Below are 16,665 nucleotides of genomic sequence, written 5' to 3'. Positions count from 1 at the left end.
ATAAGAGCGTGTTTGCATGCTGCTGGGAGTGATACAGTGTTGCAGCGGGGCTGGTGCAGGAGAGAGGGGAGAGAGTGGTGCAGCTACTTCTTAAGGTGGAGAGAGGGGATGGGATCTAGGGTTTAGGGGAAGAAGCTGGGTTTAACTAAGAGTAGGGACAATTACTCCATATATAATATGAAGGAAGAAGGAGTACATGGGCAACGGATCAGGTAATTGAGTAGATCTAGTGGTGGGAACTTATGAGAATTCTCATCTAAATCTTCTAATTCTCAGGAAGCTGAGGGTGAGGTTGGGGGAGGCCACACTGGAGGCCCAAAAAAGAGAGGCAAAGATATAAAATCATTATCTAGGGGAAGAAGGGCGTGAGTGGAAGAGAGCAAAGAAGGATGATTACTGACCAGCACTCACTTGGGGTTTCAATATTCACATGGATTTAGAGGAGGCCAGTCAGCACTTTCAGTTCCCTGAATTATATCTGGTGTGTTTTGTTTTGTTTTTTTCCTGTTTGTTCATCTTGGTCCTTCTTAATTTTGCTGTTGCTTTTGCAGAAACGTCTGGTGGCTAGTTGTTGCCCATTCATACTTGAAATGAGGGGCTGGGTTAATTAATATAGGTGACTGAAGACACACTCTTCTGACAGAAAGCACCCTCCAGCGCTGACTTGACTAAATGGAAAAAGGTCCAGAAGCAGACACTTTTCTTGGTCAAGTTTCAGAACCAGGAATGAAGAAGATTTGGTATGAAAAAATAAATGGTAACAGCAGTCAAAGTTGTCACCTGCAAAAGAAAGAGTATCAGAAGGTCACCAGCAGCCCCGGGGGCTAGAAGACAAAAACCAAGCCTTCAAAGTTCTAGAATTCCAGACCCTGCCAATTACCGATGCAGCACGAGGGTGGAATAAACACACCCTTCACTGTATCAATACTTAGAATGTATTCCAACAAAATAAGGGAATAAATGGAGAAGGTTCTTGGACAGAGGTTTACCTTTTTTTTTTTTTCTTCACCCTGCCATGAGGCTTGTGGGATCTCAGTTCCCTGACCAGGAACTGAACCCAGGCCACGGCAGTGAAAGCCTGGAATCCTAACCATTAGGCCACCAGGGAACTCCCATAAGGCTTACTTTTAATTACTCCTAGTTGCACACCTTTCCTTAGGTTTGAATGTCTTTACTGTGTGCATTTATTAGTTTTACAACCCTTTTTGTATAAACAAGGGCTTACTGTTTACCTCTCAGATCATCAAACTTCTAAACACTACAGCTTCTCCCCTTTCTTTTCCCACATGGCTTGAAGTATTGGAAGAATAGATATGCTTACTTCCTTATTCATTTTTCACACCAAACCTCTTCCTTTTTCATATTATCAGAAGTATTTAGACTTAACTATAAATAACCAGTTTCATTGTTCATCATTGCTCCATACATAAATGTCTCTTTATTATAGAAGCTTGCCTCATTTTAATTTATTTTTCTAAATAAAATAAATTATATGGTATAATTTCTAAAGTTACACATTTTCTTCATCCTATCTCTAAAACACTTAGCTGATTTCTATTATTAAATTAAAAGAGGGTGTATATCCTGGCTGTTTAGTAGAATTCATAGAAATGCACACCCCAGGAACTAAATGTAACCGGCAATATCAAATTCCATGAGCTACACTCCACGGGAGCACTAATCTTAACTATAACCATAAATGTCCTAGCAGGGAATACTTAACACTGAAGGCTAAACCCTAATCGTATCCCAACTCTAATCCTAGACTAAATAAAACAAAGCACTACAACTTACCCTAATCCCAATACCCTACCCTAACCTAAATCTTAACCTCAACCTTAATCCCAATGCTGTATTTTTAAAACAGGAGATTTTGGTACCTATGTAAAGTGGTTTATCAAAATAGTGAGTAGAGAAAGAATCTCCTTCCACTCTCCTTGTTGCCCCCCTGCTCCAGTCCCTGGCCTCCCACTGTCCCCTCACTTTCTTCAGGTCTTTACTCAGATGTCACCGTCCACAAAGCGTTTAGGACCAAGTGCACAGTTAGGGAGAACAGTCCCCAAAGAGACTACCCTCACTTCTGACAACAACTGCAAGTTCAGGGGTCTCCCCCTAACCATCGTCAGGTTTGATAATTTGCTAAAAGGACTCACGGAACTCAGTGAAAGCTGACAAAGTCATGGTTAAGGTTTATTACAGGAAAGGGATACAAATGAAATCAGCCAAGGGGACAGCACAGGGCAGAGCCCACAGGGGGTCCAAACAGACACTCCTCACTGTCTCTCTGTGGAGCCATGGATGATGCGTGACCTCCTCCCAGCCACAAAATGTGACAATACACAGAGCATTGTCAACCAGGGAAGGTCACCCAAGCCTTGTGTGTCCAGGGTATTTAGTGGGTTTTCGTCACGTGCTGCTCATGTAGCTGACCTGCAGTCGCCAGCCCCTCTCAAAGGGCGGCTAATAGCTTTAGTCTCCAGCTGACCTGGAGCTCAGAACTCACAAAGTGTGACCCAAAGTCCCCATAATAAATCACACTGTTAGTGTGACTGTCCAGTGGCCAAACCCCCCTCCCTGCCCTCAGGCAAACAAAGACACTCCTACAGGGGCCTAGAGACACCAACCAGGAGACGAGGAAAAGGTCAGACTCCCCCTTTGGGTGAAGTTAATTCTTCACCACATACCTTCTCAGTGTGACCCTCCCAATTTAAACATGCAACTTCTGCCCCAGGAATCCACATCACCACTTATCACCATCAGGCATAAAATTCATTTTACTTGATTGGTTATCGTCTTTCCTCTCCATTAGGAATGTAAGCTCCACGGGGGTGGGAATTTTGCCTGCTTTATTCACTGCGTGTTCACTGTGTCACCTGCTTCTAGAACTGCACCATCCAATACTGAACCAACCAGCCACTTATGGTGAGTGAGCACCTGACTAGTAGCTAGCCCAAATTAAGTGTAAACTACACACTGAATTTTAAAGGCATCGTATAAAAAAAAGGATGTAAAAAATTCCACTGATACTTTATTATATTGGTTATAAGTTGAAATATATTGGGGACATATTGGGTTACAAAAAATATATTATTGAAATTTATTTCACCTTTTTCTATTTTGTAAGCTTATTTAATGTGGCTACTAGAAAATTTTAAATTACATATGTGGCTCCATTCTGAATCTCACTTTATATACATATATAAGTAAAATTTACTATTTTATATATATATATATATATATACACACATATGTATGTTTATACATCAACACAGATCTAGAAGAGATGTCAGCAAACGTTTTCTGTAGAGCATCAAAAAGTAAATATTTTAGGCTTTGTGAGCTATATGGTCTCTGTTCAGCTCAGCCATGATAGCACAAAGGATAGACAATATTTAAACAAATACATGTGGCTGTGTTCCAATAAAACTGCATTTATAAAAACAAGCAGCTGCATAACTTGGCCTGTGCGCCACAGTTTATGCACTCCTGATCTAGAACATTGTTTAGTCCATAGTAAATATTCAATAGATATTTGTTGGGTGAATGAATAGAAAGAAGGCTAAAGTGACAGCACAGTGAGCCTGGGAGCATGGTTAATGCCGAAGGTAATCAGTGGCCAGAAAATGTAGACAACTCAGAAAAGCTACCCCAGCTCCAGAGCTCCTCATAGGATTGGCCGCTGTGATCCTTGTTGTGCCTGCAACCTTTGTTGCAACTGCACTGCAATTCAAGTGTCAGCTCCACTCCTCACAGGAGTACATCTCCTCCCGTCGCTCTCCCACCGGTACTGATCCCCTAAGCACTCCCCCAAAAACTTCTGGCATGCAAATCTGCATCTTAGAGCCTGAGTACTAGGGAACTTGACCTGCAACAGCTGATACCAGGAGCGGTCTGAGAAAGGAGACTCTGGACATGGGATTTTAGAGTTGATTATCTGTCAGTTGACTGGCAGCAAGAACCCCATTGCTGGTTGTAAGTTAAGGATGCACAGACCCTGGCAAGCTGTGGCAGTGCAAATGTTAAAACTGTCAGTGGTGGTGAACTGGGATGATATGTGGAGGAAGAAGATGCGCTGATGGGTGTAATGTATCAGGACTTTAGAGGGTGCATATAGTTATTACAGGGGCAGTGGAAATGAATGCTGCTCCTGGAGCCATTGAAGCATCAGAGAAAGACAATGCCAAGGGTGAACACCAGGGGTCAGCATATAGAAATCGCATATCCTGTATCCGGAGGGCAGAAAAGGCTGGAGGGCCAGTGTAGACAGGGAAAACAGTAAGCAGGCCTTTGCCTCAACCCAGGCAAGGGATGGAGCTGGCTTGGCCCAGGATACCAGTGGCACAACTGGGAAGTGGTCAGATCTTGGCTGCATTTTGAAGATAAAAGCAACATAATTTGCTATGGTGTTTGCATTAGTTTCCTATTGCTAGTATAACAAATCACCACAAACGCAATGGCTTAAAACAACACAGATTTGTTCTCTCACAGTTCTGAAGGTTGGAAGTCTGAAAAGAGTGTTTGGGGGCTAAAATCAAGGTGCTGTCAGGGCCACTTCTTTCTGGAGGCGCTGGGGGGAGATTCTGTTCCCTTGCCTTTTCCATCTCCTAGGGGCTGCCTGGATTCCCTGGCTTGTGGCCCTTTCCTCCATCTTCAAAGCACATCACTCCAACTTCTGCTTCCATCCTCACATCTCCTTTCTCTGACTTTGACCCTCCTATTTTCCTTGTGATTATATTGTGACCACTTCAATAATCCAGGATAATCTCCCCATCTCAGAATCCTTACTGCAATCACATCGGCAAAGTCTCTTTTGCCGTGTAAGGTTAACATGTTCACAAGTTCCAGGGATTAGGATGTGGATGTCTTCAGAGGGCCATTGTTAAGCCTACCACAGGGTAGGATGCAGAGGTGTCAGAAAGAGAAGAGTCAAGAATGACCTTAACAGTCTCCCAAGGCGACAGAAATAAAAACAAAAATAAACAAATGGGACCTAATCAAACTTACAAGCATTTGCACAGCAAAGGAAACCATAAAAAAAAAAAAAAAGAAAAGACAACCTACGGAATGGGAGAAAATATTAGCAAATGATACGACAGACAAGGGCTTAATCTCCAAAATATACAAATAGGTCATACACCTCAACAACAAAAAAACAAAAACCCAATTGAAAAATGGGCAGACCTAAATATGTCTTCCAAAGAAGACATACAGATGGCCAGTAGGCACATGAAAAGATGCTCAACATCACTAATTATTAGAGAAATACAAATCAAGACTGCAATGAGATATCACCTCACACCAATCAGAATGGCCATCATTAAATAGTCTACAAATAACAAATGCTGGAGAGGGTGTGGAGAAAAGGTAACCCTCTTGCACTGTTGGTGGGAATGTAAGTTGGTGCAGCCACTATAGAAAACAGTATAGAGGTTCCTCAGAAAACTAAAAATAGAATTACCATATGATCTAGCAGTCCCAGTCTTGGGCATATACCCAGGCAAAACTAATTGAAAAAGATACATGCACCCCTATGTTCATAGCAGCACTATTCACAATAGCCAAGTCATGGAAGCAACCTAAATGTCCATCAACAGATGAATGAATAAAGAAGATGTGGTACATGGACTTCCGTGGTGGTGCAGTGGTTAAGAATCCGCCTGCTAATGCCGGAGACATGGGTTTGATCCCTGGTCCAGGAAGATCCCACATGCCACGGAGCAACTAAGCCCGTGCGTCACAACTACTGAACCTGTGCTCTAGAGCCTGTGCACCACAACTACTGAGTCCACGTGCTGCAACTACTGAAGCCCGTACACCTAGAGCCTGTGCTCTGCAACAAGAGAAGCCACCACAATGAGAAGCCCGCACACTGCAAAGAAGAGTAGTCCTCGCTCGCCGCAACTAGAGAAAGCCCGTGCACAACAACAAAGACCCAACGCAACCAAAAGCAAAAAAAACAAAAAACAAGAAAAAGATGTGGTACCTATATACAATAGAATACTACTCAGCCATAAAAAGGAACAAAATAATGCCATTTGCAGCAACATGGTTGCAACTAGAGATTATCATACTAAGTGAAGTAAGTCAGAAAGAAAAAGACAAATACCACATATCACTTACATGCAGAATCTAAAATATGGCAGAAATGAACCTATCTTCAAAACAGAAACAGACTCACAGACATAGAGAACAGACGTGTGGTTGCCAAGGGGGAGGAAAGGACTGGGAGTGTGGGATTAGCAGATGTAAACTATTATATATAGGATGGATAAACAACAAGGTCCTACTGTATAGCACAGGGAACTATATTCAATATCCTGTGATAAACCATAATGGAAAAGAATATAAAAAAAAGAATGTCTGTATGTGTATAACTGTGTCACTCTGCTGTACAGCAGAGATTGGCACAACATTGTAAATCAACTATACTTCAATAAAAGAAATAAAAATAAAAAATAAAAAAAGAATGACCTCAATGTTTGGAGGCTGGAGCATCTAGAAGGATGGGTGGCCATGACCTGAGATCAGGAAGACGCAGGCTCAGAGATTCAGGCAGTTCTTCTTTGGAAGTTAAGTCCTTCCACCTCTCCCCCCAGAGGCTTCCCTGTGTTAAAAGATACTTTTCAGAAGTTAAAACCATGACTCTCATTACAGAAGTAAAAATGAACGCATGTTGAGGAATTTATTTTACTCATATGATGTGAGAAAACCAGGCAGATGTTATAACCGATTCCAAGGAAAGCTCAAAACAGCACAAATTTATATGGTAAAGGAATGTTGAGATGAATTGCAAATGGGGACAAAAATGAACAGGGCTACAACCCGAAGACCCAGAAAGGTATGTTGCAGATGGTGCATAGCTATCTACTGAAACACGGAATTTTTTTCTACATCTGATTCTCCTGTCAGAGGAGAATGTCAACATGTAAGTCTCAGGCGGGGGCAGGAGCAGAATGAACAGAATGAGAAGGTGGGTTTGACATCTAGCAAGATCCAACAAAAGACAACAGGAAGAAAACCAAAAATGACACATATCAACACAAACATTTTGCATTGGATTCATTATAATACTTTTTGACTGGTTAGTATTTCTTTGTAGAGAAGTTGTTATAGACTAAGGTTTGTGTCTCCCCAAATTCGTAGGTTGAAGACCTAACCCCAATGTGATGGTATTTGGAGCTGTTTCAGTTTAGATGAGGTCATGAGGATGGAACCCCATTGATAGGATTAGTGTCCCTATAAGAAGAGGTAGGGAGACCAGAGCTCTCTTTCTCTCTCTCCCCCGTACCATGTGAGGACACAGGGAGAAGGTGGACATTTGCAACCTAGGAGGTGGCTTTCACCAAAGAACCAAATCAGCAGATGCCTTGATCTTGGACTTTCAGCCTCCAGAACCGTGAGAAATCAATTCCTGTTTTTTAAGCCACCTAGTCCATGGTATTCCATTATGGCAGCCCAGCTGACTAATACAGAAGATGTTGATTTTTTTTTTTTTTGGTCCAGTCACTATGTAATCAGCCACCCGGTAACATTTTACATTCCACTCAAGTGCAATTAGACCAGACTGAATGAAAACAAGTGTCATTCACCCACTTTCCTAGCCATTATTTCTTTGGAACCAAGAAAGTCTTCCTTTTGTGCAGCTGCTCCCGAGCACACATGAGCCCTTCACTGTTGGTGACTAAACTGGAGGTACAATTATTTGTATAAATAAGTAATAAATTTAGTGGTATCCTCTCTTATATGTTCTTTTTTTCCCCATCCCTTCTTCTAGTCCAATTAACATGCATGGGAGAGAGGGAGGGAGAGAAGGAGTGAACACTTTGCTATTCAGTGACATTGGCAGAGCAAGAGGACACACTCCAGGACAAGATAGAAAATCTTACACAGTCACCCATACTCTGGTCAAAGAAGAATGTGTTGGGAGGAAAAAATTTCCCTCTACCAGCTTAGGTTCAGTGGTGGGGGGCCTGTGAATTAACTAACAAAAGACAGATTAACAGGAGAGAAGGCCAAGTTTATTTACCAGAGAGGCTTCAGATGAATTGGCTCCCTGGACTTCCAAAGATAAAGGTTTAAAAACCCACTTAACGACTAGAAAGGAGGGAGAAAGGGCTTCTGTGGAAGAATAAATGGAAGGTAGGACAGTTTCACATAAAGTTTGTTTAAGCAATTACTCATCCCTGTGATAGTGGTTAGTCTCCTTTCTGGCTGTAAACCTGCCAGAGAAGATTTATACCAACTGTATTTTCAAGGAGGTCCTGCTTAAATCTACAAAAGAAGTTGAGATCAGGGTTTTTTCTGTGACTGTTGTTTGTTCAGATGTTTTTAGCTCAGCAACTGACAAAGGATTAATCTCCAAAATATACAAGCAGCTCATGCAGCTCAATATCAAAAAAACAAACAACCCAATCCAAAAACGGGCAGAAGACCTAACTAGGCATTTCTCCAAATACAGATTCCCAACAAACACATGAAAGGATGCTCAACATCACTAATCATTAGAGAAATGCAAATCAAAACTACAATGAGGTATCACCTCACACCAGTCAGAATGGCCATCAGAAAATCTACAAACAATAAATGCTGGAGAGGGTGTGGAGAAAAGTTAACCCTCTTGCACTGTTGGTGGGAATATAAATTGATACAGCCACTATGGATAACAGTATGGAGGTTCCTCAAAAAACTAAAAACAGAACTACCATACAACCCAGCAATCCCACTACTGGGCATATACCCTGAGAAAACCATAATTCAAAAAGAGACATGTGGGCTTCCCCGGTGGCGCAGTGGTTGAGAGTCCGCCTGCCGATGCAGGGGACACGGGTTCGTGAGAGGCCCACGTACCGCAAAAAAAAAAAAAGAGACATGTACCACAATGTACATTGCAACACTATTTACAATCGCCAGGACATGAAAGCAACCTAAGTGTCCATTGACAGATGAATGGATAAAGACGTGGCTCATATATACAATGGAATATTACTCAGCCATAAAAAGAAACGAAATTGAGTTATTTGTAGTGAGGTGGATGGAACTAGAGTCTGTCATACAGAGTGAAGTAAGTCAGAAAGAGAAAAACAAATACCGTATGCTAACACATATATATGGAAATTTTAAAAGAAAATGGTTATGAAGAACCTAGGGGCAGGACGGGAATAAAGACTCAGACCTACTAGAGAATGGACTTGAGGGCACGGGGAGGGGGAAGGGTAAGCTGGGACGAAGTGAGAGAGTGGCATGGACATATACACACTACCAAATGTAAAATAGACAGCTAGTGGGAAGCAGCCACATAGCACAGGTAGATCAGCTTGGTGCTTTGTGACCACCTAGAGGGGTGGGATCGGGAGGATGGGAGGGAGGGAGACATAAGAGGGAAGAGATATGGGGATATATGTATATGTATAGCTGATTCACTTTGTTATAATGCAGAAACTAACACACCATTGTAAAGCAATTATATCCCAATAAAAAAATTATAGATAATATAAATAAATATTAAAATATATAAATAAAATAAATAAATAATTAAAATAAAATAAAAGATTATTTTAAAAGAATCCTCATGCCGCTGAGCTGAATTCTGAATCCCTACAGGTGCAAAACCATGCGGGATCTTAGTTCCCCAACGAGGGATTGAACCCGTGCCCCCTGCAATGGAAGTACAGAGTCCTAATCATTTGGACCGCCAGGGAACTCCCAAGAGGGTTTCTTGAAGGAAAGGGCTGTTCTTCCTTCCGCCTCAAGTCTGATAGGGGGGCTTCAAGGGAGCATGGCCTGAATTCCCTGGAGCTGACTGGGGTGCAAGTGTGAAGCGGGCCACTAAGGTCTGCTGTGAGCCCCACGGGCAGGGCAGATAGAGAGAGGTCACAGAGTCGACCTGAGGTTGTGTCACCCTGATCGGGGGATGGTGCACCCTCAGGTGGTGTCTACAATGCTGAGCAGCCCACGAGAGGAAGAGCCAGCATCTGGGCATCTGACTGCCCCCCAGGAGGCACCACCAACACTTTTTCTGCACATGTATCTCTCCTCCCTCTCCTCCCCTCACCCTAAATGAGGCTGGAGTGACATCGTGAACCGGTGAAGGGTAAAGAGGGCTGAGAATAGGGAGAGGGTATAGTGAGGAGGCCAGCCACACCTCCCTTCCCCACTGAGTTTCCAAGCTGAGCCAGGGCAGCCTGCTGCCCAGTTTGCCCTTCAAGTGTTCTGACCCTTTCAGACTCTTAAGTTCAGAAGTAGGGCAGGAGAAGAGATAAAGGTGGAAGCCGGACTGTCTCTAACGACCCAACCTCAGAAGTCATAAAGTATCCTTTATAGTCACCTGGATTCTAGGGGATGGCACAGAGACTGCTTTCTCTCAAACTGAAGGAATGTCACATTCACAGTATAAGGAATTCATATAGGACGGGAGATACTGGACTAGCCATCTTTGGAAAATACATCCAATCTGTCCCATGAATAAGCAAACACATCAGAGTGGTGGACCCAGTAAATGAACTCAAGTTTTGTTAGTACGTTTTGTTCAAAGAGGAAGGAATATATATCACACATTCTAGAAAGTTTCTCCTGCAACTTGGAGAAGATAAAAGCTTTGTTGATAAAGAGGGTTGATGGACAGTTATGAGGATAATTCACTTATTTGTGTACTCTGCCTCTTTAACAAAAATGCAGGCTCTGTGAGGAGCTCTAGATAGATAGGTAGTTAGATAGGTAGACAAATTCTCCAGTGCATAACCCAGAGCCCAGTACATAGTAGCTGTGCAAAAAATTCTTATAGAATAAATAAATGAAATGACGAAATGCAGTGCTTGGACTTCTGAGATGATGTGTCACTTGATGAGGTGCTGCCACCTTCTGGTCACTGGGGACCTTGCCTGCCATTTCCAACATTCCATTTCCCCATCCGCCTTTGGAAGGATGCACCCATCTCTTGCCATCACCTTTCTCAGTTTACAGGGCGCTTTCCTGATGGTGATTGGTTTGGGTTTTAACAACAACCCTGACTCCTATGTTGATTCCCATTTGACCAGTAATAACCGTGAAGACCAGAGGAGTTATTTACCAGAATTCTCTCTCCCTGATCTCCACATGCTCACCCCAAGCCCCACTCAACCCTCCAAGGCCAGGTGTGGCTTCCTCCACTGCACTGTGGCTGTTCTGGCCAAAGTCTTCAAGGGCACCCTCGTGGAATCCAGCAACACTTTCCCCTCCATATCTCACTCTGTACAGCACTGTACACTGTCAATCTCTTCCCTCCTCTAAGGACATCCTTCCCTCAGCATCTTCCATTAACTAACTCCTCCCCGGATTTTCCCCTGCCTCCCTGGCTGCTGCTTCTCCTCTGCTACCTCTCTACGGTCCACCTTCCCCAGGGCTGTCCTGAGCCCACTTCTCCTCACAGACTCCTGGGAGACCACCTCCCTCAAAGCCTCGATTCCCGCCTGCACACAAGTGGCCCACCAGGTCTCTGTCACCAGCCCAGTCTTCTCTCCCACCTCCAGATCCATTCATCCAGCCCCTGAAGACGGGCTCTGCCTGGAGACCCTGCACCTCACGCCCATCTTGTCCAAAGTCAAGCTGTGGTCTCCCCTCTCTGCCAACCTCCCTGCCCTTCCCCTCATGCCCATCACCCAGCCTAGGGAATGGCACCCCCACCCACTCACTTCCCCAAGACAGAAGGCTGTGGACCACCCCTGAGTGCTCCTTCCCCTCACGGCTGAGTCCACTGAATAGTTGTCAGTCTGCTCCCTCAAACCATGCACCAGGCACTCAGGCATCTTTTAGCTCTTTTAGGTCTTGTCTAGTCTACGCCCTCGGCATCCCTCCGACCAGGCCCTCCTCCCCTCCTCTCTGCCACCACTAACATCTTCATCATTCAGAACCTGGGCCACTATGACAGGCCCTCATCACCAGCCTCCTGTGACCCAAATTGCCCCTGGTTAAAACCCTTCAGGATGGGGCCTAAACTCCTTGCCTGGCATCCACAGATTAGCCCTGCCTGCCACCCAAGACCAACCTCCACCCTCTGCCCATCCACCCTGCCCTCAATTCACACCATGCACACCTTTGTGCCTCTGCCCATTCTCTTCCCTTTGCCTGGAATACCCTTCTTTCATCTGCCTATATCTAAAGCATCCCATACCCACTGTACAGACACAGAAACTGAGGCTCAGAGCACTAACATAACTTGTCCAAGGTTGTAGAGCTGGAAAGTGGTGGAGATGAGGAACCAAAGGAGGACAGTCTGAAACCTGCTCTTTCACTCCAAAGCATCTAGGCTCTGCTGCAAGCCTCAGTTTCCCCAAGTGTAAAATGCGAGGAAGGAAAGACTCTGTGCTCTTCCTGCTCTGACTTCTTCCCTAACCAGGATTTCTTGATTTGGGGATGCTCTGAAGCTCTCTGGTGGTGACCTGGGGGTACTAAGCACCGCTGCCTAGGATGCCCTAGCCAGCCACTCAGTAGAGAATGTTTGGGCCAAGCTCTGAGCTGGCTGGGCTATGTTATAAGTGGACAGACATGGTCTCCTGCCCTCCCTCCCTCAACTGCTCCAGTTTCCATTCTCTATTAGTTTTCTGTAGCTGTGTGGCAAAATACCACAAACTCAGTGGCTTAAACAATACCCATTTGTTAGCCTAGTTTTGTAGGTCAGAAGTCTGGCACAGCAGGGCTGGCTTCTCTGCTCAGGGAATCCTAAGGCTGAAACTAGTCCTCATCTGGAAATCAAACTTCTGTTCCAAGCTCATTCAGGTTGGTGACAGAATTCAAATTAAAAAGTTCTGCTATAAGAAAGACAATGTCAAAAGAATCAGAAGATGAGGCACAGACTGGGAGAATATATTTGCAAAAGGCATATCAGATAAAGGACTGTTATCCAAAATATACAAAGAACTCTTAAAACTCAACAATAAGAAAACAAACAACCCAATTTTAAAAATGAGTCAAAGACCTTGACAGACATCTCATCAAAGAAGATACACAGATGGCAAATAAGCATATGAAAAGATGCTCCACATCATATATCATCAGGAAAATGCAAATTAAAACAACAAGATATCCCTACATGCCTATAGAAATGGCCAAAGTCCAGAACATTGACAACACCAAATGTGGCAAGGATGTGGAGCAACACGAACTCTCATTCATTGCTGGTGGGAAGGCAAAACTGGTACAGCCACTTTGGAAGACAGTTTGGCTGTATATTACAAAACTAAACATACTCTTACCATTCCATCCACCAAGCATACTCCTTGGTATTTATCCAAAGGAGTCAAAAACGGATGTCTACACAAAAACCTACACACAGATGTTTATTGCAAATTTATTCATAATTGTCAAAACTTGGAAGCAACCAAGACATCCTTCAGTAAGTAAATCAATAAACTGTGGTACATCCAGAAAATGGAATATTATTAAACCCTGAAAAGTCATCAAAGAACCTTAAATGCATACTACTAAGTGAAAGAAGGTAATCCAAAAAGGCTATGTACTATACGATTCTAACTATATGACATTTTTTGAAAGACAAAACTATGGAAACAGCAAAAAGATCAGTGGTTGCCAGGGGTTACAGGGGAGGGAGGGATGAATAGGCAGAGCACAGAGGACTTTTAGGGCAGTGAAACCATGCTGAATGATTCCATAATGATGGATACATGTCATTATACATTTGTCCAAATGCACAGAATTTACAACACCAAAAATGAACTCTAATGTAAACTATGGACTTTGAGTGACAATGATGTGTCAATGTAGGTTCATCGATGGTAACAAATGTACCATCTGGTGGGGATGTTGATAGTGGAGGAGGCTGTGCACTGTGTGGGGGCAGGGGGATCTATGAGAACTCTGTACTTTGCGCTCAATTTCGCTGCAAACCTAAAAACTGCTCCAAAAAAAACAAAGTCTATTTCAAAGGAAAAATATATACACTGGATTTGGAAGGCTCAATTCAAAATAAAGAATGTGAAAATATCTCATTAATAATTTTTATTGATACATGTACATATGATAATGTTTTGGAAATTTGAGTCAGATAAAATATAATATTAAAATTAATGTCACTTTTTTCTTTTTGCTTTTTACAATGTGGCTACTAGAAAATTTTAAATGCCTTATGTGACTTGCGTTGTTTTTCTACAGGGCAGCACTGGCCTAAATCTTCAAAGCAACTGCATGACATAGGCACATTATTAACTCACAGGTGGGAGAAGTTAATGTAGCAGATGCTGCTAGTGCCCCCGGATCCCCCACATCTCCCAGGGGTCACTTGCAGCTTCAGTGGGCAGTCCGTGTACAGGCTCACAGAGTCCTAACCTCAAACATGTGCATCTCTCTGCCTGCGGGGCAGACCGGAAGTCCAGGGTAGCTAGTGCTTCTGGGAACAGCCCTCAACCAGTGGGGTGACGAAGGGTGGATGAATACCCCAGCTTCCTCACCCTAGGTGAGGCATGTTCTACACCAGCTCCCAGAGGGTCCCCAGTGGTATCCAGTCTCAGCTGTCCACAGAAGTGATCTGCTTTCCTTCCCCTCCTTGCTTCTTTACTCCCTCACCACCTTCCTCCCCTCCCAGTGAAATCACTTGCACCCAAATGCTCCTATCAGGCTCTGCTATTGGAAGATCCCAAACGAAGACACCAGAATACAGAGAGCTGGAAGACTCTCAGAGGTCATATAAATAGGAAGAGACAGGCTGGTGATTTGATACCAGCAGTCTGACACCAGATCCCACACTCAGAAACCACACCTCGCTGCCCCTCATGCCACAGCCATGACATTCCTATGCGAGGAGGGTAGAGACTGTGCCCTCAAATCTGTCCAGCTTTGAGCTGACCCCCAAGCAGAGCAGGAATTGCCTTCTCTAGGTTCAGATGATTTTGTCAAGAGGCTGAGCAGACCTGTCTCCTGCAGCCCTGGAAAGGACCCAGCCTGGCCTGCTCAGAGCTGTGCCTTGACCCCATGTCTGCTTCCCAGCTGGAGGGAAGCCAGGACTGCCAGCCAGTGCTTTGAAGGGCACTCGTCTTTGGACCAAAAGGACACACTGGGATCTGGGACCTGGGAAAGCTGGGGGTGGCAAGGATCCAGGGGAAGATATATGGAGCTTACTCATTAATTTAGCTTATATATGCTGGGCACTGTTGCAAATGTGCTGTGTGTGTGTGTGTGTGTGTGTGTGTGTGTGTGTGTGTGTGTGTGTGTGTATTCCTCAAAGCAACCTTCTGAGGTATACACTATTATTATGCCCATTTTATAGGTGAGGAAACTGAGGAACAGAGAGGGTAAGTAACTTGCCAAGGTCACAGAGCTAGTAAGTATCACAGATAGGATTCAAATTTAGGCAGTCTGGCTCTTAACCATTCCTGCATTCTGACTCTCCTGAAACTTCTGGTGAGTCTACTGCCAGCTGCTCACTCTGAGCTCTGCCTGAGTACCAGTTCTCCTGGGAGACAGGCATGAACTTCTGACTAATCCCCAACTTTAGCAGAGCCCCACTCACTTAGAGGAATGGACTGACAGAGGAATGTGCCCTCAAGATTGGAAAGCAGTAAGCTCCAGAAGGGGAGCTGTAATCACTGGAAAATGACACCCTTCCCTCCTACCCCCCTCCCCCAGGGCCCCTCTGCCTTTTGACAGAGATCAATTAATAAGCACAGCCATTCAACCTCAGTGTAATTATTTATTCCCAGCCTCCTTCCCCAAATGATTTGAGGGGGCTTAAAAAGATAAATTCACAGCACCTCCACCAAAGATATTCTGATAAATAATGCCTGGTTCATTGCCTTAATGGCCTTGTCACTGACACCCTGATGATGTGATACTGTTAGATCATTACACATAGGGTGACCAGCTCATCCTGGTTTTCTTTGAACTTTCCCAGTTTTAAAACTGAAAGTTCCTTGTTCTGGGAAACCCCTCAGACGGGCAACAAGGACAGTCGTTTACCCTCATTACACAGGATACAGCCCACAAAGTCTACTTGCTAGAAGACTAAAAATTTAGCTCTGAGCTTCCTCAGAGCCAAGGCAAAGAGGGAAACACTGGGACTTCCCTGGTGGCGCAGTGGTTAAGAATCCGCCTACCAATGCAGGGGACACGGGTTCGAGCCCTGGTCCAGGAAGATCCCACATGCCGTGGAGCAACCAAGCCCGTGCGCCACAACTACTGAGCCTGCGTTCTAGAGCCCGCGAGCCACAACTACTGAGCCCACGTGCTACAACTACTGAAGCCTGTGTGCCTAGAGCCCGTGCTCCGCAACAAGATAAGCCACTGCAATGAGAAGCCCGTGCACCACAACAGAGAGTAGCCCCCGCTTGACACAACTAGAGAAAGCCTGAGAGCAGCAACAAAGACCCAATGCAGCCAAAACTAAAAATAAATTTTAAAAAAACAGAAAACAAAAAAGAAAATCAGGTGGTCATAAAAAGCCTTGCTTAATACTGAGGCCTGAGAAATTTCTACCATGAGTTATCACACTTGTGGTGAGTACAAAAGTGGGTTCCCTCTAGGCGCTTTTCTTACCTATGTAGTAACAGCAGGCCCTTCCATAGCACATGCCATGTGCTAAGCACTCTCACAAAACCTTCTCATACGTGAATTCATTCAAGTCTCAAAACCACTCTAGAAGGCAGGCACTGAGGCTCCTCTTTCCCCTGCCTTAGGGGGACC

Source organism: Lipotes vexillifer, unplaced genomic scaffold, assembly GCF_000442215.2.
Source record: "Lipotes vexillifer unplaced genomic scaffold, Lipotes_vexillifer_v1.1 scaffold1770, whole genome shotgun sequence".
Taxonomy (NCBI): domain Eukaryota; kingdom Metazoa; phylum Chordata; class Mammalia; order Artiodactyla; family Lipotidae; genus Lipotes; species Lipotes vexillifer.
This window is presented reverse-complemented; position numbering follows the sequence as displayed.